The sequence below is a fragment of the Poecilia formosa genome, unplaced genomic scaffold (genome assembly GCF_000485575.1).
Source record: "Poecilia formosa unplaced genomic scaffold, Poecilia_formosa-5.1.2 Scaffold55, whole genome shotgun sequence".
NCBI classification, from domain to species: Eukaryota; Metazoa; Chordata; class Actinopteri; order Cyprinodontiformes; family Poeciliidae; genus Poecilia; species Poecilia formosa.
In genome coordinates this window covers 739,247-745,853 of record NW_006799994.1, presented here as the reverse complement: position 1 = coordinate 745,853, position 6,607 = coordinate 739,247, and positions in this window count along the sequence as shown.

Sequence of the window (6,607 nt, the reverse complement as noted above, 5' to 3'; positions counted from 1 at the left end):
ATATGAGCTACGTCTCAGTGAAACGCTGGTGAAAATGTTGCTGAAGGGTTGATGGAGGAGCCATGTTGTGATGACTTCCCGAAGGTGGAGTTTCAGAAAAAGCAGAAGCTTCTTAAAGAGACAAAGGCCTAATTTCAAGGTGTTAAATTGCAAAATCAAATCTCCTTAAGTCATATTTGGCATATACAGGGTTATTTTTATTGTTTTTTTTTAATAACAGCTGACATTAACAATTACTTGATTATGCTATAAAATGGCACTAGACGCCTGAAAAATACATAACCCAGTCCCTTTAAAACACAGATGGAGCATAACCAGATAAATCCAGATGTTTTTCCACTGAGAGATCATCCAGTACATGATTTAAAAATGTTGGAGTTTATATTGCTGAATGGGATTGTATCTTAGAATTTAATCTGTAACAAAACTTTGCATACCTGCTTGAAAATGGTATAAGATTGAGAACATTTTCCAAAGGTTTTTTTTTTCCCTTTTTTGTGTAATTTTAGTTTGTGCTCAGCATTGGTTGCAGGCAACAATTATGTGTGATAATGTGATTAGGAGAAAGTGGCTGCAGATAAGATGAATTGTGCAATATTGTACAGAACAGTGAGAATACTGCAATGCACAGATGACCATTGGAATGTAGGACATGAACATGTAGATGCGAGTTGTAGACTTGAGCAGACTACACTGAGATGCACTGCTGAAGGAGAGAGTTGGCCTGTGAGTCTAAAAGCTGAGCTGGACAGAAGCTTTGAACAGTTGTTACGTTTCGGTGGAGTGACATCACATCCATAACCGTCTAACCCAAAACCATTCAGACCATAATATCGGCAGGTTTTGCCCTGAGTGTGACTGAACAGCCTGCTGCAAGCAAGGAGTCAAATAAGGCACATATTAGCTTTAGCTTTAGCTTTTAACTTTGTGTTGCTGTTCTTCCTCAAGTTTCTTTTGTTGCAAAAAAATCTTTGTTGAATCTTTGACTTAATGCAACATGTTTTTGTAATTACAGCTGCAGCTTGAGGGCAATATAAAGTAAAATAAACTCAGAAGAAGCCTACAGAGATAAAAACTGAGCCAGGATTCGGCTAATTTACCTAAACATTTTACTGAACTCGCTAATAAAAATCTAAATGTGACCTGCAAGGAAACTTTGCTTGTGGTTGAGCCTCCTTCTCTGTGGATGCTTTGGAGTAAATGAAAGAAAAAGTGACCTGTGGTGTAAAATAAGTGAAATTGCACTAAAAACATGATATCCTTAGAGTTAGCAGGTGTTTTTGTTCCTCATCATATGAGTGTAAATGGATTTTTCAAGGGGTGATGAATTGTACATTCAGTTGCTGTTGTTCCTAATTTATTCTGTTTTAAATCTGAATCATTTGCACTGGCAGAGAATGGATGTGTGTTCAAATGGCATTTCTGCTTGTCGGGACTGCAGACAGATAAGGACGTATTTTTGTTCGGTGACTGAAAAGACATCTGCTGTTAACAAAGCCTGGCACCCCAAAAGCACCTCTGCACTGTGAACGCTCCATGAATAAATCTACATACAAATTCACAGCACTTGCTGCGTTAGCAGAAGATAATAGAAAGCAAACACACACTGTCAGTGGAAGACGAGGATGATCTCAGTGCTTAGATGCTTTTGAAACTGGGCCACAACTTGCTTAAAATATGAAACATTTAAAGGGATTTTTTTTCTTCTTTTTGCAAAGACTAAAGTGTATTGTTACAAATACTGAACATATATTCCACCTGCATATGAACAATGGTCAACTTCAATAAAAGCTATAAAAAGCAATCTGCTTAATCACTTGTTTTTAATAGTACTTGAATTGTTTGTGAGAACAAATTTGGCAATTTAACACAAAAGATTCAAAATGTAACCCAGCGTTTGATTTATTCGTTCCTGTAACATTGATCTGTGAGGTAAACCCCAAACTGTGTCATTGCATTTTACATAGATTGTTTTTTGTTGTTGTTGTTTTTGCAGAAAATGTAGAATAGTCATGGGATAGTTTGAGTGGCCAAGAGCAGATGTATGGAAGCCAAAATGTATAAATTCATATTTATAGATTTATGATCCATCATCGGAGCTCTCGGGTTTCTCTGCTGCTCTTCTTCGCTGTGTTTAAGCTGCACTCCTCTCCAGTTATCATGTTGCACATATTCGATTTGTGAATCAATCTAATGAGATTTTCTGCCTTTCACAGCAGCCATCGACCTGAGAGAGTTGTTGGTCCAAATTTCTTACTACAGTGATGTCAGAGAAAATGTTGCTTTGCTCATATTTCACTGTGATGATGCTTGGTTTTCCTGCCAATACGCTTCTCAAAGCAGTTTTCTGTATTAGACGTTTTTAGGGTTGAAATTATTAGTCTTGATGAGTTGATTATTAAAATAATCATCAAATAATTTAGTAATTGTTAGGAGTATTTTTTAGCTGCAGACGTGCAAGCGTTCACCAAGAGAACGCTGTTATTGCATTTTAATCAGTAAAATGTTTAGTTTCTTCTTATCTTTTAATGCATTTCTAATTTTGTATAAAAAAGATTTAGATTAAAAAAATCTGTAGAATCTGCCCATTTATTCAAGTTATGGATTAATCATTAAAATAATCAAATTAATCTATAACAACAATAATCATTAGGTGCAGCCCAAATATTTTACATTAACATGTATTTTTTTTCTGTCATTTCCAGTATTCAAACTCTTCCCATTGTTTTTCTCTCCTCCTCTTCTCCTGCCCTCCTCGCCCCTCTCCTACACGTTGCTGCATTATTTAGGATGAGTGCTATTTGGAATAGCTTGTGTTGTCCCTGAGTTCCTCTGTTTTCATCTCCCTGCTTGGAGCGACACTTTCACATTAAACTCCGTCACACATGAAGCAGAGCTGCAGAAATGCAACATTAGTATCCGGTTGAATCACTGAAAACCCCATTAATGCAAAAACATTTACTCAGAAATAATTCCACAAACTGGAGGAACTATGAGAATATGCACTCACAAGTAATGTCTGTCCTTTTTCCTCAAACATCAAGCAGTCCTAAGCAGTGTCACTTAGGCTCTGCAGGCAAAGCAGAACCAGACTACAACGGATCAAGATGGCTTATTTATGACTAACAGGAGCTCCAGGGTGAAGCATTTCAAATGCATCAAACTCAGACTTGCATCGCAGACAGGGTTCAGAGCTGCAGAAATAAAGGAGATGGAGAAACAACATTCCTGCAAAATTGATCACAAGCTGAATGTCCAAACAGACACAAGGAGTCGGTTCTCCTACTAGAACGTTATCTGACAGCGTGGCAGGAATAGAGGTGGACAGGTTTTTAAAAATCTTTGGTGCTTTAACTCCAACAGCAAAGACTAAATGGAGAAACAGATGTCGGCTACATGAAAAGTCATTGTGCCTTGAAAAATATCTGAGTTTTTAAAAGATTTTTTACCCCTTTAATACATTCTGTTTGCAGCAGAGCCTCTTGAGGAAAAAATAATTCTGTACTTCACTGAATGGATCATAAACGCTGCCTGAAACATAAACTTCTTCTGAATAACGAGGCTGATTTAGTCACTGTTACTGCAGATGTGGAGGTAACTGAGGCATGAGCGCTGTAGGTTTGTTGCATATTTCATCAAAATATCTTTTTATAGCCGTGCAGGATATGTAAAGATTAAAGAGAAGAGCTGCACAAATCAAGTCACTGAATCAGTCATGGTTATTAAAAAAATACTCCTTCCACTACAAAACCTTTATCTTTATCTTTATGAGCCAGCTTCTTGTTCGCAAAATGATTATTTGGTTGGTGATTCTACAACTAAATTATAATATAATTATAAACCCCATTCATGTCACAGTCATGTTTTTTGATTCTGGGAATCAAGGAAGTTGGAGAACTTGGAAAGACGCTTCATGTGTGTCGAGAAGCATTTCAATGATTTCTGTGCAAACAGCCAAAAAGTATTTCTTTGGGATAATTTACTGTTAAAGCTACAAATAATCTGCTGATGTTTAAGATGACTGTTTAAAGAGGCTGAATTATGTCAATAATACATCATGTTTTAATATTATTCCTCTATCTACTACAGGTAGTAGGCAACACTACTGTCTGTAGCGTTGCCTTGATTATTTCATGCATGTTTGAGAAATCCTTTAATCTCCATGGCAACCATTCAGCTGTGTAAAATGCCTGATTAGGCCTAGCCCCGCCTTCTAGACGAAGTCCCTCCTTGGAGCTGCAGTTTCCAAGCTTCCGCCTCACAGAGCAGCCGTCTCCACTCTGCTCCTTCAGACTAGCCAGCAGCAATTAGCAAATACCTGGTGGAACTGCTGAGCTCATTATAGGAGGAGTCATGTTGTGGTGATTTCCTGCAGGCGTTGTTTCAGAAAGAGCAGAGATGTTAAATCATGAAGTTAAATTTGTTTTAAGCCATATTTGATATCACATTTTTATAACAATTGAAGTTAACGTAGTTACTTTACTGTGCTATAAAGTGGAATTATGTGCCTGGAAAATACATAATACTGAATCTTTCAGCATCATTAAATACCAGGAAGGTTTTTTTTTTTGTGTGTATCAATGCATATTAAGGCATATATTTTTGTTTTAACTATTAAAATAGGCAGTTATAAGAATCTTTAGAGGGAGTTCTAAGTATTCACAGAATTTGTTGTCCCTAGTCACTGCAAATACCAGCAGGTCTGTCATGCATCTTTTAGGTATTATTTGTGTTTTTATCAATAAAAAAACAAACTAAGGCTAGAAATGGAAACTTCTTTGTCTATGAATGTCTAAATGTTCGGGATCTTTTTATTAGCAAAACAAACAAATTGAATACTACTATAAACAAATACATAAATAAGTGCAGCGAGAAGTTTCTGATTTTGAATCCCAGCCTGGAGTCTTTCTCCATGCGCATGCACGGGTTCATCTCCAGGTACTCCAGTTTCCTCCCACAGGAGCATGACTGCTAGCTTAATCGATTTGTCTAAGTTTGTGTGTTTTTGATAGATGGGTGGATGAGTGCTTATGCAGATGCATGATGCTTTATTTCTCTATTGCATACTGTTCTCAAAGTAACTGGGACGACAGCTGTTTGCACGGCAGATAAAAACAGAGCTAAAACCTGATGCGCTGACATTTAAAGAAATGTTGCTAATATCCTGGCAGCTCACCAGTACGTCCAGGCAGCACTCAGGAAGCAGGAGTAGGTGTTGTGTTTGTGTTTGGAGGCCCACACAGTTCGCTGGCCCCAAATTAGTCAGAGCTGTGGAGCTGGCTTTGATTGTTTACCAGCAGAAAACAGCTTTTCTGACATGGAAGCACTTTATGTTCCATGAGGAGGAAGAGTTTCACACAATTCTGCCTCTGGTTTCAGTGGTTGAGGCAATAAGAACAGTTAGCATTAATCTTCAGTTAGCATTAATCAATCAATCAATCAATCAATCAATCAATGGATTTTAATGTGGAGTACATTTCAGCAACAAGGCAGTTCAGAGTGCTTTATGAAAACATAAAAACATCATAAACAGATCATACAGTCAACAATTGTGAAAACCAGTAACAGATATTTCATTTTGTCAGGTGCCATTGTTAAAATCAATACACACCAAATATATTGATCAGTGTTCAAAAACACTGTGGTTCAAAAACAACAAGTGGATTTATAGGAACGTTCAGCTGAGTTATTCATACAAATAAGATTTATTTGAATTATTAAGGAAAAACAACTCAAATGAAAACATTTTGACACAGGTTGAATGTTTTAGATTAACAGAAACTTTAAAAGGTAATGGTGAAAATCAACCAGTTGGTCATTTATAGATAATAAAAGGCACTCAGTTGTTTTCACACATTATAGGCCTGTCGCAATAAATTGTCCCAGAAGTTATAAACAATTGCAATATAATTATTATTATTATGGTTAAGCTGAATCATATTATAACTTTCTCTATGTTTAACTAGTACTTCTACATTTTATGAACATCTTTTCACATTTGTGTAGTTTGTTCCTATCAGAACAAAAACTGATTTGATTTGACTGATAAAATAATATTTAAGCAGACAACTGTTATCTTAAAGTTCAATTTATGTTTTGTAAACTTAACCTCTTTTTTTGCATGACTGATCCATTAAGCATAATTTTTCAATGTTTAGAGAAATGTCCTAAATTGCATTGTTCCAGTTAGATAATTGAGTTACTAATATAAATTTACTGACAATAATTTTAAAAAGAAAAACATTCAGCCCCCTCAAGGTTATAGCATCAACCAGAATGATTATTTAAGATGTGGGAGTATAAAAACAGACTAAATGAATCTCCAAAAGGACTAAATTTATGGATCTGTTTCTGAGCAGACTGGAATCACATCTGAACCTTTTAATTTAATGGATTTTATCTTCTTCTGTTTGCCTGAAAGGGAGCAGAGTTTCAGTAAGCTTTTAATGTCTGCAAAAATGGACAGTAATCAAAAGTCCAAAATTTCAATCTTCTGAAATTTCTGTTGCTCAGTTTCCTTCAGTTCATTTTTTTACCTAGTTTCTAGTGCAAATATCTTTGTGCACTTAAAATAAAGACAAGCGCCTTTATATATATATATATATAT